Here is a 19,537-nt window from a genome sequence, read left to right as displayed (position 1 = left end):
TAGAAGTGAAGTGTCTGTGTCTTCTAAGTTGGTAGCTAGAGAGAGCGCCAGTCTTTCCAAGATAATTAGTATCTGGGTTTCCTCATCTCAGTTTCTCCACTTATCTCTAGGATACATGGCCAGAGAATCCCCCCCATTGCTTGAAAGCTCATTTCAGGACACAATCAATAAAAAGTATGGACTCCCACCGTAGTGAGAAATGCTTCTAACCCTGTCTGGGCTGGGTTTGGAATAAAAAAGATATACTTATTTCCTATTAGGTGAAATTAGAATAGTCTACTCCTCTGAATCTTGGCTTTATTGTCTAAAGAACAGAGAGAAAGAGACAGTTCTAGTGACTGATGGCTTGTTATATCCAATCTGAGGATTACTCATCGTCTCTTGGATATTTCTTTGGAGTGTGTCAACTGAAATTAAAGTAAACTGAGGCATAATTCCAAGTATGATAAATTTATTAGCAAAGCACGAATTTGACAATAAATTGGGTCTTAGTCTCCTCACCTGAATAAGGGTGATAAGTTATAGACAAAAGGAAAAGCATCCCCAAATCAGAAGATAGATCATAGTTGGAGAAAACAATATTATTGGTTACAGAGTTAAAAACATCTTAGATGTGGTAGACAATATGACTGATTACAAAGTCAGAAGCATCAGAAATGTGGGAAACAATATGATTGGCTGGAAATTGGGAATGTGGAGCTAGAATAACCCCTTCTCCCATTTTATTAAAGAAATTCTGATCGATATAGTCCATCTGCAAGGATAACTAATAAAATATAGGTAAGATTTCTTTTGATTGTACGAGGACAGTTAGTGGCACAGAGATAGTGGTTATGTTTTAATTAAAGTGATTTATAGGGAAATTGAACTTTTTAACTTAGAGTAGAACTTCTGAATCTATATAAAGATGATCTATGAAATTATACAAAGTCTTTTCAATGATACCAAATAGAATCAATTTAATCTTCTCAATTTCCCCCTTTGATTAATGGTAAATATATCTGCTATGGATCATTTATCTGTAAGTAATTCTATAAGATTTTTTAACATAGTTATTATCAGCAATGCATATTTCCAAAAGCTTTTCTGTGAATAGTCTAGAACAGATTTTAGCATTGCAACTATTGCAAAATCTAAAAAAAAAAAAAAATTAAACAGGGCAATAAGAGCCCATGTATCAAGAATGGCTAGCAGGCCATTTTCCTATAGCCAAGTGACTCAAGAAGAGGGATTTCACTAGAGGTCATCTGGGGAAAGTAGTTGTATTTCTGCTATAATTCATTAAATCTTATGTAGGCTTCTAGTAATTTCTTCTAACAGGTTAAAGCAAAAACAGCAACATTGATTAATCATAGCACAAGTCCTTCCCTGAGTTGTAGTAAAAATATCTAAATACACACACACATATCTATATCTATCTATCTAGATATATTTGGTGAAGTCCTTTGAGTTACAGAACCTACCTCAATCTAGAGAAAGGAGATGGACTCATTGTGAGCCAACTTCTCTCTCTCTCTTTTTTTTCCTGAGGCTGGGGTTAAGTGACTTGCCCAGGGTCACACAGCTAGGAAGTGTTAAGTGTCTGAGACCAGATTTGAACTCTGGTCCTCCTGAATTCAGAACTAGTGCTCTATCCACTGCGCCACCTAGCTGCCCCCTGTGAGCCAACTTCTCAAGTTCAAGTGAGAATTTCAAACTATTTGGAGGGTTCAGGGAGATTTACATGTAACTAAGGTAACCAAGAAAACCCAGCAAACACTAGAAACAAAAAGCCAAAGTAAAATAATGATGATCATTGCTATTAAAGAACATCATTTCCTTGTATCCTAATAACCCATTCCCAATGTCCTTATAATTAGCATATTTCATCTTGAGTCCCAGCTGTCTCAAGGAGTCATGTGGTCCCTTGGAAAAAGCTTTTTTGGACATTCTGAAGTAGAGGGCAGTTGTAAAGGGGGTTTCTCCTAAGTAAATTTGCTGCTTTGGCTCCAAGTCACTTGCACAGAACCCTAAGTAATTTTGCTAAAATCTGCCAGTAAAAAGACTTAATACAATTTAGTGCAACTTCCTAAATTTGTTTTTCCAATAACTAATTCATGTGGTAAAAACCAGCTAGGATCATAATTCTTAGCAATAGAGCTGTAAGAGGTACATCAAATTAAGAACCCATAATTCACCTGAAACTTCAGAGAATTTCAGCTGTTACATACCACTTATTATTTCTATCTTTATCTACTCTGCCCAACATTAAAAATGCTGAGTCTGATTCTAAATGATCTGTTTGCCTTAACTTGTGCAAATGTCATCAGAAGGTGTTTAAGTGAGGTGACCCAGTGAATGGTGTGCCAGGCTTAGAGTCAGAAAGACCTGAGTTCAAACGTGACTTCAGACCTGTGTAACCCTGGGCAAGCCACTTTTATTTGCTTTAGTTTCCCCATCTGTAAAATGGGGATAATCATAGTACCCATCTCTGAGAGTTGTTGTAAGGATCAAATGAGATAATAATTGTAAATAAAGTACTTACCATAGTTCCTGGCAAATAGTAAGTACTATATAAATGCTAGCAATTATTATTAAAGTTGATAAGTGGAAAAGATGGACAGTCGGTCAATAAACATTTATTAAGCACCTATTAACTTTTAGATGCTAAGCTAAGAGCTGAGGATACAAAGAAAAACAAAATTAGTCCTTATTCTCAAGAAACTTACAGTCTAATGGGAGAGAAAACATGCAAAGAGCTACATATATTCAAGCTATAGACAGGCTAAATTGGAGATTATTAACTGAGGTATGCTAAGAACTTTCTTTCCAAAGTCTTTAGTGCAATTATGGCTGCTGAGGAGGAAGAGGTCATACATGGCCCCTGGTCCTTGCTAGTTGTTGATTAATAGAATCAGATTATAAAGGGGTGGAGGGAAACATAACAGCAGCATCTATTAAGAAGATTTATTAAAAATAAGGCTAAGAACCAGAATGAAAAAGACCTAATTTCAAATCTGGTCTCAATGGCATTTACTAACTGTGTGACCTTGGAGAAGTCACTTAGCTTCTGTTCACCTCAGTTTCCTCATCTATAAAATGGGGATAATAAGACCACTCTGGGTTGTTTAGAAGATTAAATGAGATAATAATTGCAAAACCCTTAGTAAAAGTTCCTGGCACATAGTAGATGCTATGTAAATGATGTCTTTATTCTATTTTATCATTGCTTTCCAGAAAATCAAATGAGGAAATAATTGTAAAATACTTAGTACAGTGTCTATACATCAGAAGCTTGATATAAATGTTAGCTAACATTAGCTTTATTATTAATCAAGGCAGAAATAGGAAGGATATTGTCATTGGCGTATGTTATAGACCACCGAGCCAGAAGAAATACATGAAGTTTTAGACACATCATATTTCAAATGGAGGCATGTCACAGTGATGATGAGAGACTTAGACAATGCAGACTTAACTTTTTGACTTGTCTTAATGATAATACTTAAAAAAAAAAAAAGCAGCAAGGGGAATTTCTATTCTGGACCTGATTTTCACCACCAAAGGAGAGCTGTAGCTAAAATAAATATGGGAATGTTGGCAAGGAATGGTTATTTCAACAGTAGTCAAGATAAGGAAAGAGGAAAATGTCATAGGCTCGTTTGAACCACAAATTTTGGAAGCGATTTCAAAGCATTCAGAAAAAGGATAAGGAGGTTCCCATGGACTAAAATTCTACGGCTAAAGTTAGCAAGGCAGAGATAGGAAGCTCTTAAGAATGCAATTTTCCAGAAGCAAAAGTAAACAAATCTGACAACTCTGATAAGAAAAAGAGACCCATCTGGAGGCAAGATGAAATGATTGCCCTATCTTAAAAACACACTAAGAGAAAATGGAAGCAAGAACAGGAGATGAAGACTGAATTTGGAGGCACAGAGTGATCCTGTAAGAATCTCAAGAGCATTCCAGTTCATAAGGAGTTAAAGCTGTTTAAAAGTGCCAATAAAAATACGAGTTTTCATTAGCATTTATAAACATAACTGGCCCATAAGCAGGTGCTTAATAAAAATCTTGTTGACTAAATAGCTGACTGACTTTCAATGACTTTTAAAAGTTTGTGGAGAATAAGAGAATCTTGTTTGCCACCGAATTGGAAAAAAATTATTATCCTAATTTTTTTTTTTTCAAATGGAAAAGTAGAGTCTGAAAACTCTAGGCTAGTGAACTTGAATCTGTTCTGGAGAAACATATTATTAAGGAGATGGTTTGTGACCACAGTGGTTCCAAAGAAGCAGGATAACATCATCAAAAATAGGTCATGCTAACTAAAATAGGTTCAGACAAACTGAAATTCTTCTTTTTTTACAAAATTCTTTTCTTTTTAATTTTTAAAAAATAATAGTTTTTCTCAAAATATATGCAAAGGTAGTTTCAACTTTCAACTTTGCAAAACCCTGTGTTCCAAGTTTTTCTCCCTTTCTCCCTCCCTTCCACCCCCTCCTATTTATTTATTTTTTATTAATTTTATAAGTTTTTTTTGACAGTACATAGGCATAGGTAATTTTTTTTTAAATCATTATCCCTTGTACTCCCTTCTGTTCCGAATTTTTCCCCTCCTTCCCTCCACCCCCTCCCCTAGATGGCAGGAATTCCCATACATATTAAATGTTATAGTATATCCTAGGTACAATATATATGTGCAGAACTGAATTTTGTTGTTGTTGTTGTTGTTGCAAAGGAAGAATTAGATTAGGAAGGTAAAAATAACCTGGGGAAAAAAACAAAAATGCAAACAGTTTACACTCACACCCCACTCCTTAAAACAGCAAGCAATCCAATATATGCTAAACATGTTTTTTTACACAATTCCAAGATAAAAAAATCAGCAAAATGCGGAAGATATCATTTGCTGATATATTTTTTTGGTGTAGTATTGAGAATTCTATCTGGATCCTCCTGAAAAATCACTAACATTATTTTCTCTCTGAACTGTGAAGAGATAATCTCTATTTTCTAATAAGTAGACCAAAAAGTCAAATATTTATTTATTTATTTATTTAGTCTTTTTCATGATCTATTAGGAAACGTGAAGTGTTTAATAAAGTACTTTTTTATTAATTTTTATAATTATAACATTTTCTTTGACAGTACATATGCATAGGTAATTTTTTTTTTTATGTCATTATCCCTTGTACTCACTTCTGTTCCAAATTTTTCCCCTCCTTCCCTCCACCCCCTGCCCTAGATGGCAGGCATTCCCATTAAATATCTTATAGTATATGCTTGGTACAATATATATGTGCAGAACCGAATTTTGTTGTTGTTGTTGTTGCAAAGAATTGTATTCAGAAGGCAAAAATAATCTGGGAAGAAAAACAAAAAAAATGCTCACAGTTTAACTCATTTCCCAGTGTTTCTTCTCTGGGTGTAGCTGATTCTGTCCATCCTTGATCAATGGGAATTGGATTAGCTCTTCTTTATGTTGAAGATATCCACTTCCATCAGAATACATCCTCATACAGTATCATTGTTGAAGTGTATAATGATCTCCTGGTTTTGCTCGTTTCACTCAGCATCAGTTCATGTAAATCTCTCCAAACCTCTCTGTATTCCTCCTGCTGGTCATTTCTTACAGAGCAATACTATTCCATAACATTCATATAGCATAATTTATCCAACCATTCTCCAGTTGATGGGCATCCGTTCATTTTCCAGTTTCTAGCCACTACGAAAAGGGCTGCCACAAACATTTTGGCACATACAGGTCCCTTTCCGCTCTTTAGTATTTCTTTGGGATATAAGCCCAATAACAGCAATGCTGGGTCAAAGGGTATGCACATTTTGATAACTTTTTGGGCATAGTTCCAAATTGCTCTCCAGAATGGCTAGATTCTTTCACAACTCCACCAACAATGCATCAGTGTCCCAGTTTTCCCACAGCCCCTCCAACATTCATCATTATTTGTTCCTGTCATCTTAGCCAATCTGACAGGTGTGTGGTGGTATCTCAGAGTTGTCTTAATTTGCATTTCCCTGATCAGTAGTGATTTGGAACACTCTTTCATATGAGTGGAAATAGTTTCAATTTCATCATCTGAGAATTGTCTGTTCATATCCTTTGACCATTTATCAATTGGAGAATGGCTTGATTTCTTATAAATTAAAGTCAATTCTCTGTATATTTTGGAGATGAGACCTTTGTCAGAACCTTTAACTGTAAAAATGTTTTCCCAATTTGTTACTTCCCTTCTAATCTTGTTTGCATTCCTTTTGTTTGTGCAGAAACTTTTTAATTTGGTGTAATCAAATTTTTCTATTTTGTGATCAATAATGATCTCTAGTTCTCCTCTGGTCATAAATTCCTTCCTCCTCCACAAATCTGAGAGGTAGACTATTCTCTGTTCCTCTAATTTATTTATGATTTTATGCCTAAATCTTGGACCCATTTTGATCTAATCTTAGTATGTGATGTTAAATGTGGGTCCATGCCTAGTTTCTACCATAGTAAAGTACTTTTAAAGTAAAAAAACAACAGCAACAAACAATATCATTTGCCTAGATTTCAGAAAGGTACTTAACAAAAATCTCTCATTTTATTCCATTGAGTGGGATGGAATGAGTGGTACCAAAAAATAAGCATTAAGGAGTCAATCTGGAGAAGCTTTTGCTGGAGTGCTCCAGGACCTAGGCATAATTGTTATACCTTTCAACTCCGCAAGTCTTACAAACCTGAGATAAACAACTAACACGATGTCAGAATCCAAAAACTTAACAGGTTAGCTCCATGGTTTAAATTCTAGGAAGATGAAATTTAGTAATATGAATTTTTACATTTAGGTTAGAATATCAACTTCACAATTACAAGATGGGCAGAGGTATGATTAGATACCAATTATCGACCTAAGGTTTTTAGTGGATTATGAGTCCCATAGGAATCGGCTGCAAATGCAATCTTGGGGTGGGCTAAGAGAGACACTAAGTAATCATTCTGTGCTGAGCTCATTGAATTTAGTTCCTACACTGCAGAAAGGACACTGGTAGAGAGCGGTGAACCGCAGAATGGTAACCGGGCCCCTTAACGCATGTCATATAAGTACTGAAGTCATTGGAGCAGAGGAGAATCAGTGGGAATATGCAATGACCATAAGGTTTTCCCAAAGTATCTTTATAATGTGGCCTTAGAAATTGTTCTTGGGTCTGCTCACTTCATTCTTCATCCGTTCATCCAAGTATTCCTGGTTTTATTTCCTGAAAACGGTCCCTTCCATCATTTCTTGTGGTACAATATTAGTAGTTAATAACGGCTAACATGTATGCGCTTTACATAAGTGATGATTTTGACCCTCACCACCACCCTGGGAAGTCATCCCCATTTCACAGATGAGGAAGTTCAGACAGGTGATTGGCTGAGCGTCTGGGGCCAGATTGAATTCGGCTTTCAAGTTCAAGGCTTTATCCCCGAGGCCATTACATTCTTATGCCAGTGATGTCGATACTCATAGTTTCTAGTTCTTTGTCACTAAAACAAAAACAAAAACAAAATAAAAAACCTACTACAAAATGTTTTGGTATGTATGGGCCTTTTCTTTGATCTCTTTAGGTCTATTAGTGAGGGTGGGCACAATTACCAGCTCTTGCTTTGCAGAACAGCGAGAGGATGGCGCATTAACACACTCCCGCAATCCTCCCAACAGACGTCCCTCTTTTTTGTCTTCTTCATTAGCTCGGTGATAGTAGGCAAATCTCCTGCCTCGGCGCAGGCTGAAGTGCGGAGAGCCACACTAGGTCCAGGGGAGGAATATCATCAGTCTCAGATGATTCCACTTTGGTGGCGCAAAGTGAAGGAGAATCCAGGTGAAGGGAGGAGGAGAGTGTTAACGCTGATTTGAAGCTTACCGACAACAACATTAAAAACCTAAGGCTCTTGGTGCCTGGCTCCGTCACTTCCCAACAGATAGAAGAAAGGGAAGCCGCGCCGGACTTTACATTCTTGGACGGTAACCGCAGCCACGACGTTAAAAGAGGTTTGCGTCCCTGAGGGAAAGTTATGGCAGATCTAGACAGATACTGCCCAGCAGAGACGCCCCTCGCCAGACAAATGCCGCGAGGTCTAGGCTGCGTGCTTTCCAGTAGCAATGTGTGGCTGCGGGGCTTGGATATAAAAAAAAGCTGAGCATCGCAAGTCAAAAGTGTTGTTGGAGACTTTGGGAAGTCCCTTGGACAGCAAGATCAAAGCGGTCAATATTTAAATAAATGAATTCAATATTTAGAGAAATTAATTCATTGGGAGATCAAATAGGAGAGCTGGAGCGTGAACACCCTGGTCACGTGATGGGAAGACGGGTCTCGTTGGAGAAGACTTTGATGTTGGGAAAGACGGAAAACAAAAGGAAAAGGGGATGGCGGAGGGCGGGATGGTGCCATGGAAACAGTGAGCGCGCGTGGGGGACAGAGGTCTGGGTGCTATCAGGGCTCAGGACGAGCAGGCCTCGGTTGAACCCCACAGCGGGAATAAGAACAGCGGCTCGCTCCCGGGGCGCTCTGCATCTGTGAAACGCAAGCCCGCAGCCGGGCGAGGGTCCAAATGCAGACACTAATCCTCAAAGTCGTTAGTTATAAATTTGGGCCGATATTTGCTCTAACAGGGTGGGGAGAATTTTAAAGGGCTTTATTAATTGGACGTTATAATTACTATTAGGATTATAGTCTGTACTCGTCGCTAATTCTGCTCTGAATCTCAAACCATCTAATGGGCATCCAGGGCAAGCCGGGGAAAACTCATCTGCTACGAGAAGCCGTTAGGGCCAGCTTGAGGAAAAAGCGTTTGTTTTCTCCCCCGCCCGACCCTCCTCCCGCAGCCAAGCGGAGAGAGCCGCGAACGGGGCGGGGCGAAAGAGAAGCTCCCGTCTTCCTATTGGCCGGAGGCTAGCTGAGAGGGGCGGGGCGGGGGCGGCGCGCACTCTCCGAGGCGCGGTCTCGTGGAGCTGTAACGGCCGTTGGAGTGGAGAACGCGGCGTCTCTCGGAGAGAGTCTGTCTGTCTCTCCCCCGTACTGGAGCTACTCCTTTCCGGACTCTGGGTGAGTGCCCTTCCTTAGAGGGGGTGTCTCCCTCAGAACTGACTCCTCTCAACCTCCTTCCCTGTCCTTGACTAAACCGCGGGTCCCTTGGAACCCCCTGGAGCCGGGAGGAGGGCGAAAGACCGGGCGCATGCGCAGAGCCGGGAACGCCACCAAATGTTTTCTCCCTTTTGGTGGCACCGGCCCCCTTCCCACCCAAATTCCGAGCTCTGCCAACCTCCCTAAGAGAAAGCCTGATGGCTCAGCTTAAACTGCCTGAGGTTAAGGATCGTCTGACTTCAACCCCCCTCCCCCACCTTTTTTCAGTCAGGGAAACTGAGGCCCGGAGTAGTGCCAAGTCGCCTGAATTAGGAGTTCTGGCCTACTTTATTCCGTTTTTGCCGCCCCCCTCCAATGCCGTGTCTCTCCCTCTTGGCTCCCCCTCAGTATAATGCAAGTTGACCCCCAATGAGTAGGAGGTCCCTGCCCCCCCGTCTGCTTCTGAAGGTTGGGTTCTCGGTGCCCTCCTCCCCTCTCCCCCATCGCTCGTTTTCCTTCGCCCGGAATTGGCCCTGCGCCTGGAGCGACTTCTCGTTTGCTTCTCTGTTCTCCTGAGTCTTGGGCGCTAATTCTTTCATTAACCTTTGTTCGGTGCCGGCGGTGTGGGGGCTCCCTTGCTGGATGCCAGGAAGGAGCTCCCGTGCTAGGAGAAGGGGAATGGGACGTGCGGGAGGATGAAGGGACCGCTTAAGTGAAGGACAGACCCGAAGCCCCGCCCCTTACTCCCTTCACCGGTCTCGTGTAGCTCCAAACTTACTTTGGGGAGAGGTAGTGTTGGGGTGGATGTGGGAGCGGTTTGTGAATAGTCAGGATGTTGAAGATGTCGTGAAAGTGTGAAATTCCTTCTGCTGCTGGTCCTGACCGCTTGTGTCTCCCTCTAAATCCCCGTCTGTCTGCGGCGCGGGTCTCCCGGCAGCTGCCGAGGCTGCGTTACCCGGAGATCGCCACTCCAGGGGGCGGGGCTCCGATCCGCGTCCCGGGTTTGGTCTGGGTAGGAGGAATTAGCAGGAACCTCCGAACCCGCTTCCCCAGAACTTTTATTGTCCCACAGATTCCTCACCTTCCTTGGATCACGAGGGGTTAATTGCCACTGTTTCCTCTGATGGGCTCGGGCGCATAGACGCTTAAAGCTGGAGGGAGCCCTACTAATAATGGAATATTCGAGTTCTAAGTTGAGCCTCCGGGTGGTTTAGAATTTGATTCGGCTTTCCTTAGTTGTGTGATCCCGAATGAAGATAGTTAGTAGTCCTTGTACTACTTATTTGGAGTCCGCAGTCAGTCATTCATCGCTCACCTGCCAGGTGCCAGGGGCGTGTGTTAGAAAACCAGGCCCTGCTTTCTAGGCGCCCTCGGCCGAAGCGGGGAAACCCTGTAAACTTCTATGCGTGAATGAGATCCAGAGGCAGCTGTAAGCGGGAAGGCACCGGCGGTCGGGAGGTTCGGGAACGGCTTTAGCTGGGGCCTGAGGGAAATCAGAGAAGCTTGTGGAATTAAGGAGGAAGAGAGTGGCAGGTATGGAGGCGAGCGGAGAAAAAGTACCGGGAGGGAGAACTTGGTGGAGGAATAGAGGCGGCCAGTCACCGGATCGCAGCGTAGTGCTAGGGAGGGAGATGTAAAAGGCTGGGAATGCAGGAAGAGGCCAGGTGGTGGAGGTCCTTAAAAGCCAGTCAGGACTTCATAGCTGACGCTGGGAGTTAAGGGCAGCTACATAGTTTAATCTTTCCAATGTTAGGAAGAATAGCCGAATGGAGGATGGGGGGAAATGGAGGCAAGAGACCATCCAGCAGCTCTCGGAGTGGTCTAGACTTGAGATGGCCTGCACCAAGTGGTGACAGCGTCATAGCAGAGAAGACTCGAGAGACTTATAAAGGTGAGCTTGACAGCAGATAGATGAGGGTTTTTTTCAGTGATTGCTGAGTCAAGAGCGACTCTAGGTTTCACATCATCCAGGTGAGAGGATAGTAGTGTCCAAAATAGTATTAGAAAAGTTGGGAAGAGGGAAGCATTCGGAGAAAAAAGATAATGAATTCAGTTTTGGACATGTTGAACATATTTCACAAAGTTGTTGCAAAGAAAGTGCTTTGTAAACTCCAAAGTACTTAGAAACATGAGTTATTATGACCTGGGTCTCTCCAAATCTCAACCTCATAAGGAAGGAAAACTCTTTTTTCTCCTTTGACTACTTGAGAAGTTGAATTAAAGAAAATAACTTGTATTAAACGATGAATAGGAAAAGCAACCTAGAACAAACTCATTGCAAAGCTCAATTGTTATTTACAAAGATATAGCATTGTTTCTGGTGATCCTATCTCATCTGGTCTAAAGCTGTTTTCCCTGCAGACTGCCTGGTCCTTAAATGAACTAAAGAGCATTTATTTAAGGATCTACTTTGTGGAAAACATTGTGCTACACATTACAGATACAAGAGCAAAGTTGGGCCCTGACTTCAAAGGGTTTGGTGAGTCTATAGAAGTGTTTAGAAGCTATCACTAATTAGGATGACCTTGCATCCTAACATAAGGAGAAGCCCTTAATCTGGGAGGAACTTCCTACTCGATCTAATGCAGTCTGATATAGTCTATGTGGAATTCTGCTAATACTTAGGGCTTTCAGACCTATTACTTAAAACCTGTGGAAAATCTATCTTTTGTGATGAAATTTAAGAAAGAATCAATATTTATTATTTACTATGTGCTAGGGACACAAGTACAAAGAATGAAATCATTTTCATTCACACCTTACATTCTAATGAGGGCGAAAATGAGTATATAGGAAAACATACAACATAAGTACAGTTAATAAATACATGTGAATATATACAATTAATAAACATTAAGTACTTACTATGTTCCAGGTACTGTGCCAAGTGCTAGGGATACAAAAAGATAACTCTTATAGTTTGAGATGTTTGAAAGACAGTTGGAAATGAGACATTGAATGTCTTTAGAGACATTAGCACATAGTAGATAGATTTTGAGAAATCATCAGCAAGAAAATGGCAATAAGGTACATAGGAACTGATGAAATCACCAATGATGTAGTAGAGAGGGAGAAGAAAAGAGGTCCCAGGACAGAATTCTAAGGGATACCTGGATGAAGATTCAGCAGAGGAGACTGGGAAGGAGTGGTGGTCAAATAGATAGGAGAACTGGGAGAGAGTGGTATCCTGATAAAAGAGTATTTTAAGAGAGGGGAGCAACTTTGTCAGACTGCAGAGAGGTCAAGGAGAATGAGAATTGAGAAAAAGCTATTGGATTTAGCAAATGAGAGAGTATTAGTAACTTTCGAGAGAGTATTTTCAGTGGAATAATAAGATCAGAAAATAAATTGAAAAGAGAGAGTGAAAGGAGAGGAAGTGGACATCGTGGGAGTTTAGCTACAAAGGACAGAAGATAGGATGATAAGAGATAGGGGTATAAAACTTGTCAATAGTAGAGAATGATCCAGTAGACAGACAGATTGAAAATAAGTGATTAAAAAAAGGCAGGCTGATTTTCAGAAAAGTCTGGAAAGACATGAACTGATTTTAAGTGAAGTGAGCAGAACCAGGAAAATATAGTACATAGTAATAGTACAATTATGTAATGATCAACTGTGATGATTTGGCTCTTTTCAATAAAGAGATGATTTCAAGGAAATTTCAATAGATTTTTGATGGAAAGTGTCATCCACATCCAGAGAGAGAACTTTGAAGGCCCAATGTGGATCAAAGGATAGTATTTTTTAGTTGTTGTTCTTTTTTGTTTGTTGTTTTTTTTTTCTTGTATTTTTTCCCTTTTGATCTGATTTTTCTTGCACATTATGAGAATATGGAAATATGTTTAGAAGAATTGCACATGTTTTAACCTTAACCTATATCATTGCTTGCTGTCTTGGGGGGGCAGGGAGAAGAAGAGGGAGAAAAATTTGGAACACAAGATTTGCAAATGTGAATGTTGAAAACTATCTTTTTGCATATATTTAGAAAAACCATATTATTTAAAGAAAAGAAGTGATAAACTGGGGATAACAGAGGGCAATGTGTGGGTGATAGAATGGAATGGGGTTGCTGAGCAGGTAGAGGGGTTAGGAGTAAGGAGTAAGGTCACTTCATGTGAGCCAAGAGTGAGGCAGGAAAGAGTCGAACAAGCATCTGAGTGATAATGAGGAAGAGGGAGTTCACAGTACATGGCCTGAATGTTTTCTGTAAAATAAGAGACAAAGTTCTCGGTGTTGTGGGGAGGAGGAACCATGACTGGTCTGAGGAAGAATGAAAAGGTTTAGAAGGCATTGAGAAAACATTATTGTGATTTTTAGAATTATCAAGATGATGTGTATAATGAATGTACTAATTTAGATTTCTCAAAGAAGAGGGATAGAGAGCTGATAAAGGAGGTTTGGTAGGACAGTAAGGACCCAGATGAGATTGTTCAGCCTAATTTTGTAATGGGCCCAGGCAGAACAGTAGTGTGATTTTACTCCTTTAAGTGGCATGTGTATAGGAGCAAAGGCAGCATATGATGGGAGAGATTCAAGGATGAGCCTTGGTGGTGGGGCATAATCAGGAAGGCAAAATTATAAGGCTTCTAGGGATTCAAGAAAGGGAGACAGTGTGCAGTTGACTTGTTTCACCAAGGGACCAAGATGTGGACTAGAGAAGAGAATGGCTAATGCTGGGCAGATGGCTTGGGAAAGACTTGAGAGGTCACAGTGTGAACAAAGAGTAGGATTTTGTAAAGGAAAGTAGAGAGATTAGTGGAAAGCTGATAGGTTTTGTTTGTTTAAGGGGTTTTTGGAATTCTTGAATGGGGAAGGTGTGATGACAAGATCTTTGTGTGTGGCTGAGATGGAGAGTTAGAATGGGAACTTCCATGGAGCTCATGGGAAGTGAATGGTTTGAGAGAACTGAAGTCTCCTAGTATTAGAAGAGAATTTGGGGAAGAGAAAAAAAATTAGTGAGCCAGGTATCAAATTCATTGAGGAAGGAAGAGGAATGACCTTGGGGTCTATAAACTGCCTGAATCTGAGTAGTTAAATAAAGGCACTGTGTGAGGGAGGAGTGGATACTTGCAATTAATTGCTGGCAGAGGATGGGAGGTGGGGATGGAGCAAGAAAGGCTTCATGCAGAGAGGATAGTGTCTGAACTGCATCTTAAAGAAAGAAAGGGGCCAGGCATTTGGGCAGCCAGTGCAAAGGCATAGAGATAAAAGAAGGAACCTTGTCAAGTTAATAGAGAAAGCAAGTTCAGCAGGGTTGTAAAGTGAGGGAGGAGAATAAATTGTTCATTTGGAGCTAGATTGTCTAGAACCTTTTTTTTTTTTTTTTCTGAGGCAGTTGGGGTTAAGTGACTTGCCCAAGGTCATACATTGAGAGGTGTTAAGTGTTTGGGACTAGATTTGAACTTCAGGGCTGGTGCTCTGTCCACTATACCACCTAGCTGCCCCTGATTGTCTAGAACTTTAAAAGCTAAAGTTTCTGTCTTTCTAGAGGCATTAGGAGTCACAGAAGTTGGTTAAGTAAATGAGTCACGTGATTAGGTTTGTGCTTAAAGATAATTACTTTGACAACCATAGAAGGGGTTTGAGTAGTGAGAGACCTGAAGAAAAGAGACTAAGCAGATAATTGTAATAATCTAGATGAGCTATAATGGGGAATGAATTATGATGGTAGCTGGGTAAGTGGAGACAAGAGTTTGAATATGTGGGAAGTTATGAAGGTAGAAATGGAAATATTTGGCAGCTGCTTATCTGTAGTTCAGTCATTTCAGTTACCTCTGTCTGATTCTTTGTGGCCCCATTTGGAGTTTTCTTGGCAAAGATAATGGAGTAATTGGTCATTTTTTCCAGCTCATTTTACAGATTCAGAAACTAAGGCAAATAGGATTAAGAAACTTGTCCAGAGTCACATAGCTAGTGTTTGAGGCCAGATTTGAACATGGGGAGATGACTCTTCCTGACTCCAAGTCTGGCACTGCTGCTAATCTTGCTGCCCCATTGTAAATGAAGGATGAGGAAAAGGGAGGAGTCTAAGGTAATGAAAACATTACAAATCTAAGACACAGGAAGGATGGGATAAGAATGTCTTTGACAAAAATATCAAAGTTTAGAAGGGAGAATGTTTAGAAGAAGGATAATGATTCAGTTTTAGACCTGTTAAAGGGAGGAGACTGGAATCAACATTTACATAGTACCTACTGTGTACCAGACACTGTGTAAGTGCTTTACAAATATTATGTCATTTGTCCCAATACACCTTTGAGGTGTAGGTACTGTTCTTTTTCTTTATTTAAATTTTTTTCTGGTTTTACATATAAACATTTTGAATACATATTTATGAATCATGTTGAGAAAGAAATTAGAACAAAAGGGCAAAAAACACAGGAGGGGGGGAAACAAAGTAGGAGTGAACAAAGCATGTGTTGATTTATATCAGTCTCCATAGTTCTTTCTGGATGCATATGGCATTTTCTGTCCAAAATCTACTGAGATTGCTTTGGGTCACTGAACCACTGAGAAGGAACCTACTCTTTCATAATTGATCTTCACACAATCTTGCTGTTACTGTGTACATTGTATTCCTGGTTCTCTTTGTTTCACTCAGCATCATTTTTCCAGGCCTTTCTAAAATCAGCTTGTATATCATTTTTTAAAGAACAATGATATTCCATTACCTTTGTATCACAACCCAATTGATGGGCATCTACTCATTTTCCAATTATTTGCCACCACTAAAAGAGCTACTACAAACATTTTTGCACATGTGGGTCTTTTCCCCTCCTTTATAATCTCTTTGGGATACAGACCCAATGTTGGCACTGCTGGGTCAAAGAGAATGCACAGTTTTATAGGCCTTTGGGCATAGTTCCAAACTGCTCTCCAGAATGGTTGGATTATATCATTACTCCACCAACAATGCATTAGTATCCCAGTTTTTCCACATATTTTAGGTGCTATTCTTATCCCCATTTTACATTTGAGAAAACTTGCTCTGGATCACACGGCAAATATCTGAGGCTGGTTTTGAACTCAGTTCTTCCCAACTCCAGGCTCAGCAATCTGGTGGCAGCTGCCTTGTCTACCTGAGCAATCTGAAGATTGTCTCTGGGACATCAAATTAGAAATATCTAGTTAGAAGTGTAGGAATTAAAAATGTGAGATATACTGGACTGAACTTCAGAGAGAAAGAGAGGACTGACTATGTAGATCTGGGGGTCACCTGCATAGAGAGAGGTAGCTAAACCTATGGAAACCAATGAGCTTACCAAGAGTATACAGAGGGCAAGAAGGCCCACCACAGAAGCTTGGGGAGCACTCAAGAGTTAGCAGACATGATAGCCAAGGGAGACTAAGAACAGTCACAATTGTCTAAATGAAAGGTAATTTCAGGGGGAAGGGAGAAGGGAACATCCACAAGGAACTTGGAAAGGCTGCCTGTGGAAAGTGAATGAAGGGAACCAAAGAACCTAGAAGGGGCAGGTGAGGAGAAAAAACATTCTAGGCCTGGGGACAGCCAGTGTAAAGAAGTATTTTGCAGAGGGAGCTTGGGAGGAATAAAATAAATAATATTGGAAAGGTAGGAAGGAGCCGGGCTATGGAAGGCCTTAAATTCAAAGTGGATGATTTGATCCTGGTGTTAATAGGGAGCCACCAGAGTGGTTTGATGGGTTTGAGGCTTGACATAGTCAGGTGTGTGTTTTAGAAAGAGACTTAAAGCACCTCAATCGTCCAGGTAAGAGATGTTAAGGGCCTGTACTATTTATTAAAGAATGCCAGTATTTAAGGATAGCAATAGAGGCAGCTAGGTGGCGAAGTGGATAGAGCACCAGCCCCAAAGGCAGGAGGACCTGAGTTCAAATCTGGCCTCAGACACTTAACACTTCCTAGCTGTGTGACCCTGGACAAGTCACTTAATTCCAGCCTCAGGGGGAAAAAAAGGATAGCAATTAAACAAAAAGTACTGGATTTTGTCCAAAAGGAGTTGAAGAGAGCCGACTTGGCTCTCCTGCTGCAGAATGCTCTGTTCCAGATGCTGAATTTAACAATTTTTTCTGTCAGTGTAGTCAACTGGAATTTCAATAGGTGGTGGTATATCTCTATAGAGAGGATGTTGAAAGTAATGGGTGTATTGATTAGGAGAAAACTGCAGAGGGCAGTAAAGTACATTGTTAAAGCTGTAATAAGCTGCTTGTTTTCTCTGGGTTAATTTCTCCTCTGAGGCCTATGTCTTAGAGACTGAGTTGCCTCTGAACTCTTCCATTTGCTCCTCAGGGTTCCTATTTGGTTTTCTTTTTGTTTATTTGTTTTTTGGTCCTTTTTAAATTTAAGCTTTTTATTTGGAAAGCATATGCATGGGTAATTTTTTCAACATTGACTCTTGCATAACTTTTTGTTGCAAATTTTCCCTTCCTTCCTCCCACCCCCTCCCCTAGCTGGCAGGTAGTCCAATACATGTTAAATATGTTAAAAAATATATGTTAGATCCAGTATATGTATACGTATTTATACAGTTATCTTGTTGCGCAAGAAAAATCAGATCAAGAAGGAAAAAAAAAAAACTGAGAAAGAAAACAAAATGCACACAAATAACAGAGAGAGTAAGAATGCCATGTTGTGTTCCCCACTCTATTCCCTCTCTCTGGGAGGTCCTCTCTCTGGGTGCAGATGGCTCTCTTCATCACTGTACAAGTAGAACAGGTGTGAATCATCTCATTGTTGAAGAGAGCCACATCTATCAGAATTGATCATTGTATAATCTTGTTGTTGTGTATAATGATCTCCTGGTCCTGGTCCTGCTCACTTCACTCAGCATCAATTGATGTAAGTCTCTCCAGGCCTCTCTGTATGCATCCTGGTCATTTCTTACAGAACAATAATATTCCATAACATTCATATACCACAATTTATTCAGCCATTTCTCCAATTGATGGGCATCCATTCAATTTCCAGTTTCTAGCCACCACAAAGAAGGTGGCCACAAATATTCTTGCACATATTAGGTCCCTTTCCCTCCTTTAAGATCTCTTTGGGATATAAGCCCAGTAGTAGCACTGCTGGATCAAAGGCTATGCACAGTTTGATAACTTTTTGGGCATAATTCCAAATCACTCTCCAGAATGGCTGGATGTGTTCACAACTCCACCAACAATGCATTAGTGTCCCAGTTTTCCCACATCCCCTTCAACATTCGTCATTATCTTTTCCTGTCATCTTAGCCAATCTGACAAGTGTGTAGTGTTATCTCATAGTTGTCTTAATTTGCATTTTTTGATCAATAGTTATTTGGAACACCTTTTCATGTGGCTACAAATGGTTTCAATTTCTTCATCTGAAAATTGTTCATAACCTTTGACCATTTATCAATTGGAGAATGACTTGAACTATTATAAATTTTGAGTCAATTCTCTATATATTTTGGATATGAGGCCTTTATCAGATTCTTTGGATGTAAAAAATGTCTTCCCATTTATTGCTTCCCTTCTAATTCTGTCTGCATTAGTTTTGTTTGTACATAAACTTTTTAGTATAATCAAAATTATCTATTTTATGATTAATAATGATCTCTAGTTCTTCTTGGGTCATAAATAACTTCCTTTTTCACAAATCTGAAAGTAAACTAGCCTATGTTCTTCTCATCTGTTTATAGTATCATTCTTTATGTCTAGATCATGAGGGTTCCTATTTGTGACCTCTAGCTTCCACAAAGGAATCCCATATTAATTGGTTGTCCTTTGTTACTATGTTGGACTGAAGGGTATAGTGCCTACCATGATAATGTTCTCTGCTCAGTGCTGAGGGGATGAACACAGATAAGACATGGCTCCTGTTTTCAAGAATCTTAACATATATGTGACATATATATTGTGTGTGTCTATATACACATAGGCAATAACAAGTACATAAATGTGTAATATTGCAAGTGTGTAATCCTCCATTAAAGTCCTGTCTTGGTGCCTGATTATGGCATTCAGGCAACTTGACTCTTAAAAGCTACAGAAAGATAACCCAACCTCAACTAAGTCATACAAAGCTAGAATGAGTTTGAGTACAAGCACTCCCAATAATAAGCTGAGTAACCATCATCTAAAAATTGAAGCCCCATGCCAGAAAGTTGGCCATAAGGTGGATTGTTGAGAGGACCATTGCAACTCATGAAGATTATCCATTAAGATGTGGAAGGGTAGCAATTAACATCTTTAAAGGAAATAAGTCATCATCAGTCACAAATCTGTATATCAAATAGAATTATGAGTATATGAGTATAAAATGCTTTTAGACAGATGAAATCTGTAGTAGAATTAGTGCACTGTGCTGAAATGTGAGTGAAAGATGATGTTCAAAGGTCTTGGCAATTAAGCTCCTTATTCTTAAGAGTATATGTATTAAAAAATTTTTTTTAAAGCATGTTGTATATCAAACTTCTAGTAAAGATAACTTTCTGAGCAGGAGCAGACTGCTCAGCTTT

General features: G+C 40.0%; 1 protein-coding gene across 1 annotated transcript in view; it reads left to right on the top strand.

The window, feature by feature from the left end:
* The first annotated feature begins 8,940 nt into the window (after nt 1–8,940).
* CEP85 (centrosomal protein 85) overlaps nt 8,941–19,537 on the top strand; it is a 38,787-nt gene continuing 28,190 nt past the window's right edge. The window contains 1 exon segment of the mRNA XM_074305720.1: nt 8,941–9,057. The gene's annotated coding sequence lies outside the window, so the exon portion shown is untranslated.

This window comes from Sminthopsis crassicaudata, chromosome 3, assembly GCF_048593235.1.
Source record: "Sminthopsis crassicaudata isolate SCR6 chromosome 3, ASM4859323v1, whole genome shotgun sequence".
In the NCBI taxonomy this organism is placed as follows: domain Eukaryota; kingdom Metazoa; phylum Chordata; class Mammalia; order Dasyuromorphia; family Dasyuridae; genus Sminthopsis; species Sminthopsis crassicaudata.
The sequence above is the reverse complement of the archived record's forward strand: the minus strand, read 5'-3'. Positions and strand labels throughout refer to the sequence as shown.